Here is a 14,771-nt window from a genome sequence, read left to right as displayed (position 1 = left end):
AGGAGGCGGAGGTTGCGGTGAGCCGAGATTGCGCCATTGCACTCCAGCCTGGGTAACAAGAGCGAAACTCCGTCTCAAAAAAAAAAAAAAATAAGCTGGGCATGGCATGCATGTGGTCCTAGATACTTGGCAGGGAGGTGAGAGAATCCCTGGAGTCTGGGATTTTGAGGCTGCAGTGAGCCGTGATCGTGCCACTGCACTCCAGCCTGGGCAGCAGAGAGAGACCCTGCCTCAAGAACAGCAAACAAACGAAGAACTTGTCCATGTGGATGAATTGGAAATGTTTTAAAAATGGACCTTCATGTAGTATTATATACAGTATTCCTAACTCCAGTAAGAAGTCACGGTTTTTTTGGACCGCAAACCATTGTTCAGACACTTCCAGGAGGAGGTCAAATGCTCCTCCCTGCCACTAGAGGGCGGCATCAGCCAGGATTATAACCCTAATGTCTCGCAGTTCGGCCCTTAGTGGGGGTGGCAGGGTATTGGGGGATCTTGGATACCAGCTGTACTTCATCTGGACACCAGAAGCTTTAAAATCTCACTTAAGCATCCTTACAAGCCCAGGAGGAAGGTATTTGAAGCCTCAGAGTAGTTCAGGGGTTTGCTCAAGGTCACTCAGCTAGTGACTGACAGACCTGGGATTTGAACCCAGATCTATTGGACTCTGACCCTGGAGTTCTTCATTAGCAGGGCATTCTGCCTTCAGGGTCAAGGTCAAAGCCAGGATCTCACCCCAGGGCCCCTGACTCCAGGGCCAAGTTTGGAACCAGCAGAGCCCCGAGGACAGAGGAAAGCCAGACCACCTGCACCCTGCAGGCTGCCACTGTCTGGCCAAGGGAAGCAGATGCAGCTCCTAGGCTTTCCCATCCAGCAAGCCCACTGGACCTCTGCCAAAGTGCCCCTGGCTTTGTGTGCAAGGATTTTAGACTGGGCACTACACATGGCAGTTGCCCTTGCCTTCCACCTCATCAAGGGTGAAGGCTGAGCCTCTTATAGAAGGCGTCAGAATAAAGCAGGTGCAGCTACCCCAGGAAATACTGAAATGACATCAGAGCCAAGGAATTCCCCTTTAAGGCATCTTCTCAGAATTCTTTAGGGAGCCCCTGTTTCTGTTAAGAACAGTCTTGCTCCTCCAGCTGGGTCTGACCCACCTGGTGCCATGAGGTGAGGGGCAGAAGGAAGGGGGAGCTGGCAGAGCCGGGGGAGATGTTCAGCTGCCCCTCCACCCTGTTCCCCTCTCCAGGCGTCTTGGATTTGGATGAGGTTAGAAGGACTAGGGATTCCAGGAAAGGGAATGAATAAAAGGCAAAGAAGAGACACCAGAGTGGAGGAGGAGGGCCCTGAAGAAGAGAGTGTCCCCTTCCCAGCTTGTCACTGCTTGCCAAAGCCCCTTTAGCTGGCAGTGAGCTGGGCTCTGAGCTTGATCTACTCTCCCCAAAACCCTGTGATGTATCGCCCCCTCCACCCCCATTTTACAGATGGAGGGATGAGACTTGGGAAGGGTTATTACCTGCTTAAGGTCACACAGCTGGCTGATTACAGGGAAGCAGGTTCACATGCTAGCTACAACTCCCCGCCCCCCATGGCCTGAGCGCATCCCTGCAGTCCCTGCATGAGGCAGCCCCCAGAATGGCCCAACTCCACAGTCACTCACAAAGCACGGCTCACATGCGCCTCTCCCAGCCTGGGCACGGCCAGGGCCCTGTGGTACATGGACTTGGGAGGTGGCCAGACCTGGGCATATCGTCATTTTGTCTTTTGCCAACTGTGGCCTCTGGACCCAGCATTTCATATCCCTGAGCCACAGTTTTGTCATCAGAGTCATGGGAGGAGCAGGGGCCCTCCCCACAGGGTTGGGGACATAGAGGGAAGATGGGTAAGAAGGCACAGAGCAGTGTTTCCCACACTTAGCAGGGTGCCTGGCCCTTCCCTGAGGTTCTGCTCAGTGATCCGGAGCGGGCCTGGGAAACTGAATGGTGCCGTGCTCCCCAGGAGCCTCCTTGAGGCAGCAGATCTGGGCCTCCCCTACCTGTCCATCTGTCCATCTTTCTGTCTTTCCTGGCCCCCACCCCCAAGAGGTCACCTCTATGGGCTGTTCTTCTGGCCAGAGCTGGGGCTGCCCCTGAAAAAGGCACCACATCTTCTAACACCAGCCCCACATCACATGGCAACTCAACTGGACACCAGCTTCTGAAGCCACGTGGGAGGCCACTCTCCAGGGCTCCAGGGCATGGGACACGTGGGTGAGGGCCCACAGCCACCATGAGTGCTTGGATCGATTGGCCACCCCTGACCACTCTCTCAGGTGAACGCTCACAGGAGGGTCGCAAGTGAGATGACCTGGAGCTGCTGTCTCCAACTCCTCCAATCTGCCTGGCCTGTTTTTCTCCAACCAAGCAAGGGCGGGCTGCTCTCTCTCCCTTTGCAGTCAGTTATTTCCCAGGAGAGTCCCCCATCCTTTACGGAAGTTGATTCTTGGTGGAGACAGCCCTTTCATACTCTAAACGCCCCAGGGCATCCCTAAACCCAAGGAGGAGGGACACACACCAAGCCGAAGCTGACCCCTGCACAAATCTTTCTGCTTATCTTAGCTGCTCCTGGCAGGGCTGACCCCCTCACAAAACCGAGACTGCTTCCTGCTAAGGTGTGAGCTGCCCCAGGGGCTGCACCCACAGCCCAGGCAAACCCAAGGTCTAACAAGCCCCATTCTGAGGCTGAGGGAGGGTGGGCTGGAGGAGTGGTGGCAGTGAAGAGGGACCAGCATCCTATTACCACCTTCATGGGCTCCAGGCACGTTAAGTAGCAAATATCACATTTTATGACTGTATTGGTTTAAATACAAATACAATTAGGCTGAGTTCATTTGCATATGTTCATTCCCGTATTCTTTTTTCCTTTGATTTTAAAAGACTTTAAAATTAAAACACTTAGGGTCACACCTGTAATCCTAGTACTTTGGGAGGCTGAGGCAGTCAGATCATGAGGTCAGTACTTCGAGACCAGCCTGACTAACATGGTGAAACCTGGTCTCTACTAAAAATACAGAAGTTAGCCAATCATGGTGGAGAGGGCCTGTAGTCCCAGCTACTCCAGAGAGTGAGGCAGGAGAATTGCTTGAACCCAGGAGGTAGAGGTTGTAGTAAGCTGAGATCACGCCACTGCACTCCAGCCTGGGCGACAGAATGAGACTCTGTTTTGGGGGGAAAAAAATTAAAATGCTTTCAGGCCCCTAGAGGGGTCACAGCCCTAAGCCTATGTGCCCAGCTGGCCAGGCCCCTGAAGGACAGGAACAGAGGCAGGAGTGGGCCCTGGAGACCAAGCTGGGTGGGAGCCCCGCTGTGCCTCCCGCCAGCTGTGCAGGGTGGGTGCATCACTCACCTCTCTGAGCCTCTGATTTTGGGAAAGCCGCTTCAGTGTGTCCACCGGACAGATAAGTGGTGGAAGGGATGAGCAGGGCTGAGCACAGGGAGCTCAGTGCCTTCCAGGACCCACGTTCTCTCCCCAGGAGAGGAGGAAAGAGGCCGGAGCCAAGAACATCCTTTCCCAGCATAATGCGGTGAGCTTGGGTGAGGCAGGTAGGTTCCTGGCAGGAGAAATGGCACATCCCAGGGCCCATCAGGCTCCCTTCCTCCTGCCTCCTTGAGCCTACCTGTGACCCCCACAGATGTCTGGGCAGCTGATTGCAATTTTCGGCCACCTCCAGGAACTCCCAAGGGGCTCCTTGAAGTCAACCTCTAGATATCAGCTGGCTGTAGCTTCATTCATCACCACCACTCTATGACGCAGGCTGGGAGCTGTCCAGGCCAGAGGTCCCAGGAGAGGCTGCTGCGGGGGCTGCGGGAGGCTGATGGGAGGGGAGGGCTTGAGCGCTCTGCCGCAGAGGCCCAGGCTCAGGGAACCGCTAACAACGCCAGTGAGGTACCTATAGCTGCCTGTGTCTATCCTGTAGCCAGGGGTCCTCCGCCCGCTTGACAGAAGCCTGGAACCTGAAGCCCGGGCAGAGCCATGCAGACAGCCCTGCCGATAAGGCAGGTGGGGCAGAGACTGGGGAAGAAGGTGTTGGGGGTCCTGCCAGATGCTCCAGTGAGGCCGAGTGAGGAGGCAGCTGCAGAACCTAACAGGAGCGTCTCCCTACAGGCACAGCTCTGGCCAGAGTGGGGACAGGGTGGACACCTCCCCTGCCCAGCACTGCCTCTGAGTCAGCCCACTCAGCAATACCCAGAGAGGCCTCTGCAGCGGGCATGGAGACAGGCCCTGGGACGCATACGGCAGGTCATTGCCCATAAGTTTACGTGCAGGAAAAAGTAGAGGACGGAACAAATCAGTTGGTTAGAAATCAGAGCTCAGATAGAAGGTCCAGACAGCCAGTGGACTGACAATAAAAAGAATCAGTGCTCCATCTTCATCATGTGCTGTGTGCCAGGCAGTGTGACCAGTGGAAGGTACCCAAGTCACCCGGGGCAAATCCTTACAGGATTCCGCAACCTCAATTCTTGCCTCCTCAGAAGAAAGAAGTCCACTGAGGGGCAGAAGGCAGAAGAGACCAAGGTAAGTTTCAAAGCAGGAGTGGAGGTTTACTTTAAAAGGCTTTAGAACAGGAAACAAAATTAACTGCACTTGGAAGGCACCAAGGTCACATACGACATTTAACCTTGACCCTACGACTTTCCAGACTGGCCCCTTTCCCATGATTCTTCACTTAGGGCTGTCTGCCCGCATGCGCATACTCGCCCTTCCCTTGGGAGGCGAGCACGCAGTGCGTTTAGGAAGTTGTACGCATGCCCTTCTGAAGCTTTCTTCCCTCTTCCGGTGGCGTGTCCCCGGAAGCTCATACTTTGCCATTTTTTCCCTTAATGCGCGTGCTTGGGAAGTTGCTTCTCCCGGGTGCCTACGTTTAATTAACGTTTTAGTGCACAGGTGTGGACTGTTAGGAAATGGCCTTTCCCTGGCACCGGCTGCCAGTGTATCACTTTTAGAGACGCAGCGTGATCATTGCGGAACCATCACTCGACATCCCCGCTGGGTGGGGGGAGCCCTCTCCTGCCCCGCTCATGCCTAACTACCTGTAATAGAAGTGCATTTTGCATGCAGCACATTTGCCCTCATTTCATCTAGATCTTAGGCCTCTGAGGAGGAAGCTGGGAGGGGAGGCTCATAACACACCTAATAACCAGCCCTTCCTGTGGGTGGCAGGGCCAGGATCCTGCCAGGCCATTTGCTGGCACACCAGTTCCTAACCACTCCCCGCATTGCCTCTGCCCCCAACTCTGAATCAACGCTGTCCAAGAACCTTACAGGGAAAGAGACAGAGAGAAGGAAGGAGCCAAAGGGGAAAAGGCAGAGAGAGAAGGGGAAAGGACCAGGAGAGTGCAGGAGACAAAGAGGGCAAACGGCAGTGTCTGCAAGGGCATTAGTGTCCCCATTAATCCTCCGTGACCAGCCTCAAAGTCCGGGGAGGTGAGTCCAGGTGGAGGAACCTCACTGACAATGGCATGGGATCTACAAATTTCTTAAGGTGAAGAGGCCAGAACACTTCCCACTCAAAAACGCTTCACCAGGACACACATGGTGGCTCACACCTGTAATCTCAGTAGTTTGGAAGGCAGAGGCAGGCGGATCACTCTAGCCCAGGAGTTCAAGAGCAGTCTGGGCCATATGACAAGACGCTGTTTCTACAACAAAAAATAAATTAAAATTAGCTGGGTGTGGTCTCATGCCTGTAGTCCCTGCTACTTGAGAGGCTGAGGTGGGAGGATCACTTGAACCTGGGAGGTCTAGGCTGCAGTGAGCTGAAAGTGTGGCACCGTACTCCAGCCTGGGTGACAGAGTGAGACCCTGTCAAAAAAAAAAAAAAAAAAGCTGCATCCTAGCCAGAAGACGGGAGGATGAGCAAAAAACTATACACTGCATCAGAAGAGGAACCTCCCAGGGACCCCTGGGGAACAGGGTAAAGGAGAAATCAGATACATAATTCTTCATATTTAAAACCAGGAAAGATAACATGGCCCCTTAGGGGAGGAGGCTTAAAGTAGACATGAAAGAGATTGGAGCAGAGATATAAGATTACATGCCAGAGAGGGGAAAGGTAAACAAGAAGAGCTTAGAAAAGGAAAAGATGAGAGGGGCCAGGGGAATGGTTCATGCCTGCAATACCAGCACTTAGGAGGCAGAAGCAGGAGGACCTCTTGAGGAGTTGAAAACCAGCCTGGACAACATAATGAGACCCTGTCTCTTAAAAAAAAAAGCTATTAATCATGGGGTGCACGCCTGTGGTCCCAGCTACTCGAGAGGCTGAGGTGGAAGGATGGCTTGAGCCTGAGAGCTCAAGGCTGCAGTGAGATATGATTGTGCCACTGAACTCCAGCCTGGGGTAGAGTGATACCTTTTCTCTGATTTTTTTTTTTTTAATTTAACAAAGTGAATCAAAATGAAGAACTCTAGAATAGAGAAGTGTGACAAAATACAGTAGTCTGGTGGTGGCTCACATCTGTAATCCCAGCACTTTGGGAGGCCAAAGACAGGTGGATCACTTGAGGCTAGAAGTTTGAGACCAGACTGAGCAACACAGCAAAACCACATCTCTACAAAAAATGCAAAATGTAGCCAGGCATGGTGGTGCATGTGTAGTCCCAGCTGCTAGGGAGGCTAAAGTGGGAGGATCCATTAAGCCCAGGAGGTCAAGGTTGTAGTGAGCCACTGCACTCCAGCCTGGCGATAGAGAGAGACTCTGTCTCAAAAAACAAACCAAAAAACCTGATCTGTAGTAAATAATTTAACCTTGTCCAAAAAGAGGTCTGGCTTTTGCTTTCAGCTTATGGGAGTGAATCTTTAAGCTCTAAGACTATCGGAGTGTATTTACACTGAAGAGCCAACAATGTGATATCAGGTAAGGACTGGTCAAACCAGAAAGTCCAACAGTGTAAGGTAAAGGCTTTGAGTCACACCCAGAGGAGCCGCAGTCTGCAGACAGAGACCAGTATGTGAACCATCTGCCATGCTTATGCCATGAGGCCCAAGAAACACTCTGGACACTGAGGTTCATGTGAACCTCCCTGGTTGCCAGCACTCCCACATTCTGCCACACATGGTTGCTGGGAACAGGAGGCTGACCCCACAGGGAGGACCACCCACAGCAGCTATGCATGGGGTAGTCTCCAGACACACCTGTGAGCAACCTCTCTTGGCTGATGCTCATCTGCACCCATGAGTATAAGATGAGCCTAACATCTCCCAGTTAGCTCTGTGAGTCTTCCTAGCAAATTATCAAAACTAAGTGGCTTGGGGAACCGGCGTCTCCAACCTTGCAATGGGTATCAAAAGAGGTGGCCTTGAGAACCCCTAAACTTGTAATTGGTGTTGGAAGTGAGAGTGGTCTCCTGTGTGGGCTGTGTTCCCTCCCACTTCACAGTTGGTTAAACTTTTCACAGGTGGCAAACATTCAAACATTTAAATATAAAATCAGGACTTCCACTTCTAGGCTAGATGTTCTGGGAAGAAAATTAATTCCACTGCAAATACCTGGACATGTTGATTGAAATAAAGCAAACATATTTTAAATGACTACCTAAACATGTAAGAAAGTAAGGAAACTCACTAAGGCCCAAAACAAAGAAGAGGCTGAAACCCAGAAAGGTAAATGACCCCTGATGCTGTGGGCTGCCTTAGAAGTACCTGGAAATATCTGAAACCTGCGATCACTGGTTTTAACAGCCATACAAAAGAGATAAGGCAAGGCCCTGGCCTCATGCAGGCAAGATGCAGTGTCAGGACTGAGACTCTTAGAAAAAGCTAGAATCCTTGAAGAGCTAACTCTTAAAAAAAAGATAGCATAGAAAAAGAAACTAACAAGAAAATGTGTCTGTCTTGGCCTCAGCTTTGTGTTAAAAAGAGAGAGAAGGTGGAGGAAAAGAAGGGGGAAGAGAAGGAAGAGGAGAAAGAAGAGAGAGATTTCACTTTTCCCTCCCCCTGAAAATTTAAAGACTGTCCTTACATGGATTTTGGGTCTGGATTTACACTCCTTGAAGAATATCCAAGAGAAATATTTTAGTGTGTTTCCAGGATGGAAGCAAGCACTCCAGGGCTCCTGATAGAAATCAAAACAGACCTCTCCAGAGGACTAACCCTCAGCCCAGGCCTCTCAGAATTCCCACAGACTGATATCTGCAAAACATGAGCTCGCAATAAAAATTGAGCCTCCACAAGAGAAGCAGTCTTTCAGAGTAAGTGTCAGCAGGAGCAGCAGATTCAGAATTAGATCACCAAAGATGTCACAGTTATGGGATTATCGGGAACAGAATTCAAAGTTGTGTTTTCAATGTTTGCAGGAACAAAAAGGGAAATTAAAAACACATGCAGGGAACACAGAATCATCCAAGATGACCAAACGGATTTGACACCAAATACATCTCAAAATGAAAAATAAAATTATTAAATTTTGAAAGTAAAAAACTGGCATATACACCAGATTAGAAACATTTGCAAAGGAATTCATAAATTTTTTTTTAAAGTTGAGGGAATCATCCATAATGTAGCTGAGAGAGATAAAAACATGGAAAATGAGACAAAATTCCTCTCCAGCCTTTCTGGAGAAGAGCCGTGAGCTGGATCACATCCCACAGGCAGGTATGGACAGAAGAGACACTGAGCTGGCGGAGGCAGGGGGCTCCCTCTGCCCCAGTGATGCCTCCCTCTGCCCAGTATGTCATCCTTGGGAACGAATAGGGGATAATGGGATTGGGGGAGCAAGACTGCTCTCTGGGATTTGAATATCATGCTTCCCCTTAAAATTCTCAGAATGTCTGTCAGTTTTGGGGAGAGATTCTGCTTCCAGTCTGTTCCCCATGGGCAAATCCCTTCCCTTTCTTGGATTCCCCTGTGCGATAGCTGGGTCTCTAAGGTCACTGCCAGCTCTAATACTCTATTCCTTTATGACATCCTGAGGTGACAGGTACAATATATGCCCTACTGACTCAACCTCTACACTCAGGGTAAATCAGAGATCCAGGGATGCTTAGGAAGAGCCCTGCCTGTCCAAAACACCAATGCAGAGCCTGAAACTCCACAATTAGAGAGTCACTTATTTGGAGGTAAACATGGTCCAACTTGGATTCCAATTTTTTTTTTTCTCAGAGGGGCTGGGTAAAAGATATAATTAAAGTCATCATCAGTCACAACACCTCCATGTGAGTTATTTTAACAGAGTCTTTTCAACAAGGCCATAGCATGCGAGATGGATTTGAAAGGGGCGGCAGAGGGGAAATGGGGGGGGTCAGTCACACCCCCAGGGACGGGGCCCTAGTCCTGTGCGCAGGAGAGGCGGAGCTGGAAGGCGAAACTTCCACAGCCTGAACCATCCATTCTGCCTCTAGCCTCTCAGCAACTCCACACCTGCTGGCCAGCAGGTGGCAGTGCACGGACAAAAATGCGGATTTCTGCTGGATTTTCCAGGAGCTCCTGGGGTTCAACTGGCTCCTTTTTCTGGTAGCCTCAGTGCTGAGTTTGAAGAGGTGGGCTGCAGACACAAGGGACAGGGGGATGTGGGATGCGGGATGCACTGCCCAGGTCTCTGTAAGTCCCACCATGGTGGTGGCCCCAGAAGCCAGGATGGGGACTGGGAGGGCCGCCTGGAAGATGCGGCACGTTGAAGGCTTGTCCTGCCTGAGTAGGAGTGAGGGGACATTTGAGGATGAAATGAGACTGGGTGACAGAGCCCTTCCCTGTCTTAGCCTTGCTTCTCAGATCTGTCGAATGGCTGTGAGCACTCCCAGGGGACCGGTCCCCTGCCACTGCAGCCCTGCAGAGGTGAGCTGAAGTTCAGAGGGGCAAGGCTGCATGCATCCCATTCCAGAGTCCTCCCATCTTATTTGGAGTCCTCCCATCCCTTCCTATTGGGCAGCTTGTTAATGCTTCTGGGGTGCTGCAGGGCTCTGGGTAGCTTGGCTCTGTACCAGTGCCCTGACTCAGTGCTTCCTCCCTTGCCTTCACCTGGCCTGGGCAACCCTCTTGGGCAGGGGAGAATAGTGAGCTGCTCAAAGTAGATACCTCCATCAGATACAGGAAAGCAGACACTTTTCATTTCTGCAGGCCAGACTCCGTCAGTGCAGACAGCCCACGGAGGCCAACCCGAAAGACTGCACACAGCTCTTTGACTCCATCGCAGGGGTGGGGGTGCACTCCCCACATTGCCTTCCTATAGATTCCCCATGCCCACCCTGCTGAAAGGAATCATGCAGCCACACTGTGATCTGCTGCAGTGTCTTCCCAAACTCTCAGCTCACGAGGATCTCTGGGCACTTGTTAACATTCAGTCTTGTTCCAGGGGACAGCTGGGAACCAATATCTCGCAACACCCTAGGTGAGACGGAGTTTCGCTCTTGTTACCCAGGCTGGAGTGCAATGGCGCGATCTCGGCTCACCGCAACTTCCGCCTCCTGGGTTCAGGTAATTCTCCTGCCTCAGCCTCCTGAGCTGGTATTATAGGCATGCACTACTATGCCCAGCTAATTTTTTGTATTTTTAATAGAGACGGGGTTTCACCATGTTGACCGGGATGGTCTCGATCTCTTGACCTCATGATCCACCCGCCTCGGCCTCCCAAATGCTGGGATTACAGGCGTGAGCCACCGCGCCCAGCCCTAGGTGACTCTTATGCTTAGATCAGCTTGGGGCCATGTCCACCCTGAAGATGAAGGAAGAGTGGAAGCCTGGAGCCATGGGGGTTTATGTCCACGTAACCTAACGGGAGACTGCCAGTGGAGTCTCAGAGACAGTCCAGGAAGAAAGGAGGTAGGTCTTGGTGGACAGTGAGCCCGTCTCAGCCCCACGGTCCCGGCCTGCTCTGGCACACTCTCTCCCTGCCTCTTCTCACCACCTGAGAGACCAAGCTTGCCAAGCTCTGAGGACTCTGCTGACCCCTATGGTCAGGTTGCTTGCCTGAGACCTTTTTTCCTAACCCACAGGGTGATTGTGCTAGAAAGAATAATGGCCCCCTAAGCTATCCCTGTCTGAGTCCCCAGGCCCTGGCTGTTACTTTACGGGGCAAAGGGGACTTTGCATGGGTGATTAGTTAAGGACCTGGAAATGGGGGGTTATCCCGGATTGTTCAGGTGGGCCCAGTCAAATCACAAGAGTCCTTATAACAGGGAGGCAGGGGGTCAGAGAAGGAGTGGAAGACACCACTCTGACGGCTTTGAAGACGGAGGAAGGAGCTGTGAGCCAAGGGATGCAGGCCTTTCTTGCCCCTAGAAGCTGGCACAGCCAGAGCCAAGGATATGCACTGTCCCTCAGAGCCTTCAGGAGGAGCCAGCCCTGCCAACACTTTTGTTAGGGACACAGGAGCCTAGGAGAGCCAGAGTGACACCATTTTAAAATCAACTCCATCTTGGCTGGGCGCAGTGGCTCACACCTGTAATCCCAGCACTTTGGGAGTCTGAGGCTGGTGGATCATTTGAGATCAAGAGTTCAAGACCATCCTGGCCAGTGTGGTGAAACCCCCTCTCTACTAAAAATACAAAAATGAGCTGGGCAGTGGTGGCATGCACCGGTAATCCCAGCTACTTGGGAGGCTGAGGTGGAAGAACTGCTTGAGCCTGGGAGGCAGAGGTTACAGTGAGCCAAGATCGCACCACTGCACTCCAGTTGGGGCGGCAGAGTCAGAGTCTGTCTCAAAAATAAATAAATAAGTAAAATCAATGCCATCTTAAAACTAGCAAAGCACATTCCTTGCCAGCCACAACCCATGGTCCTAAGATGTTTACAACTAAGGAAGCAGCTTGGTAATGCCTGCAAGGACAAACTCCTCCAACAGCAGAAAGTCCAGATGACCCAATACCCTTAACAGTATACGCTTGCAAAATAATTCGAGTTATGTTCTGATGTGCTCGCATAGGAAAATGTCAAGGATAGCTTTCTTTAAAGCAGTAGAGTACTAAATATCATGCTGTCAGCCCACTGCAGGTAGGCACAGGTTTGGTTTAGCCTTTACAGGGACAAGATTCCTACATAAGAAAAACTTGGCAGGGCACCGTGACGTATGCCTGTAATCCCAGCACTTTGGGAGGCCAAGGCAGGCAGGTCATGAGGTCAGGAGTTCGAGACCAGCCTGACCAACATGGCGAAATCCTGGATAAAGACCCCTCTTTCCAGTAACACCTTAATTTCCTCCCATTAAGACTTCTGACCCAAAGAACTGTACGATAATAAATGTGTGTTGTTTAAAGCTAGTGAGTTGGTGGTGATTTGTCACATCAGCAACCAGAAACTCACATGGTGACTTGGTTGGAAAGAGTTACTCTCATTATTGTCCCTGTCGAGTACGCAAACACGGGAAGGCAGCGACAATAGCAGCAGCTTAGAAGCCACAGGCTCTCCCAGCTCAGAGACTTCTCCCTGTGTGACTTGAAGCAAGTTCTTCTCTCTGAGCCCCCACTTCCCCATCTGTAAAATGGAGGTGGTCATTACATCCGCAGGACAACCTGTGTCTGGGAACTAAATGGTTTGCCCAGAGAACTTCTTTCACCTCAACTCATTTTTTTTTTTTTTTTTTTTTGAGACAGAGTCTTGCTCTTTCACCAGGTGCCAGACTGGAGTGCAATCGTACAATCTCGGCTCACTGCAACCTCCACCTCCCAGCTTCAAGCAATTCTCCTGCCTCAGCCTCCCGAGTAGCTGGGACTAAAGGTGCATGCCACCACACCCAACTAATTTTTGTATTTTAATAGAGGCAGAGTTTCACTATGTTGGCCAGGATGGCCTCGATCTCTTGACCTCATGATCCGCCCACCTCGGCTTCCCAAATTGCTGGGGTTACAGGCCTGAGCCACTGCACCCAGCCCTCCAATTCACTTTTCACTCACCTGAGACCGAAGGTGCCCTGAAGAGGGACATAAGGAAGACGGGCTTCCTAAGGCCTCAGACCCAGTGCACAGCCTCTGCCCCACTATTACCCAGGGGCACACCAGGGGCATGTGGACAGAGCTGCCCTTGGGTTTCCTACTGTGGCAGCCCATCTGCGGGATCGTCACATCTGCCACCCACATCCTGGTGGCTCAGGGTTCGCTCTCAGGGAACAGTGTACCACAGCATCACAGCCATGGTTTCCAACAGTAACTTGGTGCCTCCATTGCACACAATGTTCTGGGAATCATTTAATTTTTTTCCTTGTTCCAGAGCTAAGAAGCCTCTGAATGGAGGGGAAGGCGACTCTGTTCAAAGAGGCTTTCTGGGCTGGAAGCAGGATGGCACCTTCAGGGAGGTTCAGCCCTTCCGTGATAAGATGGCCCGAGGAGAGGAGGATATGGGCGGAGCCTGGGAGAGGGGCTGGGGCAGGCTGACGGACAGGCCCTACTGCCTCCTCTCAGAGGGCCTGCTACCTTCTCCGGGAGCCTGCTGTCTAAGACGCACCATTCCTAATCAGGCAGAACAGCAGTGCTGAGAACAGTGTGGCTCTGAAGTCAGGCCAATCTGGACGCAAACCCTGGTGGTGTCACTTACCAGCTGGATGATGTCAGGCAAGTGACTTAAACACTCTGAGCCTCAATTTTCTCAGTTGCAATTCCACATAAATGCCCACAAGTCTCTCTGCTTCCTGTCCCGAGAAGAATTGGAAATTGAGACCTGCTCTCCATGAAAGGACGGCTGATCTCAGAGGCAGGTTTGTGCAAGGCAGCAGGGACCGCTCTCTGAGGGATCGCTGCAGCCAGGCGGCCCCCTGTTCCATTCGCAGGTGAGGCTGGCTGAGGGCGGCATCCCTGTGGCCAGGATGTCCCGCAGCTCCTGCGTGGCTCCTGGTGCCCTCTGCTGGCATCATCAGGAAAGAAGGGAATTGGGCAGTTCAGGGTCAAAGGAGAGTTCCTGAGGCTTGATGTGGCAGCTCTTCTCCCCGGGCACAGAAGCCTGAGAGAGCCAACTGGGGTAAGAAACAGGGACCAAGACTCTACCAGCACACACGACATCCTCCCCCGACCCCCGCCAGAGCAGGAATCCTGCCCTCTCCCACAGCCGCCCCATAGCCACCTCTGACATCTCTCCAGATCTGCAGCTTCTAACCCAGCTTCTAGAAACCTGCCTACTGGGAGTAAGATGTGGAAAGGGTGGGGTGAACCCCTTCCCTCCCTCCAGTCTCAGTGTCCCGTAATCTCTAGTCCGGGTCCATAGGTGTAATCAAGTGTTGAGACTCTGCCTTGGGGGGAGGATATTGCTCAGAGGGAAGTGATTTGAAAATCAAATCAGTGAGGCCAGAACATTCCATTCCTCCACCAAGCAGTTTCCAACTAGGGCATGCAAATGAGGCGTCTGAGGCATAAAAACCCCTGGAGGGTTGGTCTGGGGGCCCTTGGCAGGGGCACTGTCCTAACACTTGCTAGTTGTGACGAGAAGTGAGGCTAGCCAGGCCTCTTCTGCTCAGCCGGGAGGGAACAAGTGTTTGCAGAGTGCTGGCTGTGTGCTGAGTACCTTCCTGTGTATCATGTCAGTTACTCTTGCTGACCAGCCTGTGACCGAGGCATTCATAGCTGTTGTGTTGATGAGTAACCTCAGGGAGGTTAAGTTAATGGTCCAAGTTTCCGCAGTCCGGGTCAAGTGCAGATGCCCGACTCTGAAGCCAGCATCTTTCCGCTCCCCACGCACGTCCATCACCCTGCCCTGCCTCTGTCCCTCTCGGCATCATCCTGCTGTCCCAACACCGCACTGCCATCCCTTTCCAGCGACGCTGGGATCTTTCTCCCTCTCTCCCTCTCTCCCCCACTTCTCTCTCTTTGCCTGTCTCTGTC

The 14,771-nt window shown here is 51.9% G+C and overlaps 1 long non-coding RNA gene across 1 annotated transcript in view; it reads right to left on the bottom strand.

The window, feature by feature from the left end:
• The window catches only part of LOC116531724, an 18,147-nt gene extending 3,970 nt beyond the window's left edge, over positions 1-14,177 (bottom strand). The window contains exons 1-2 of the long non-coding RNA XR_004260550.1: positions 14,073-14,177; positions 13,618-13,896 (exon numbers count right to left, since the gene is read on the bottom strand). This is a non-coding gene — a long non-coding RNA (uncharacterized LOC116531724). The remainder of the gene's footprint in view (positions 1-13,617; positions 13,897-14,072) is intronic.
• Positions 14,178-14,771: the final 594 nt, after the last annotated feature.

Source organism: Sapajus apella, unplaced genomic scaffold, assembly GCF_009761245.1.
Source record: "Sapajus apella isolate SASKATOON/1434 unplaced genomic scaffold, GSC_monkey_1.0 scaffold72, whole genome shotgun sequence".
Lineage (NCBI taxonomy): Eukaryota > Metazoa > Chordata > Mammalia > Primates > Cebidae > Sapajus > Sapajus apella.
The sequence above is the reverse complement of the archived record's forward strand: the minus strand, read 5'-3'. Positions and strand labels throughout refer to the sequence as shown.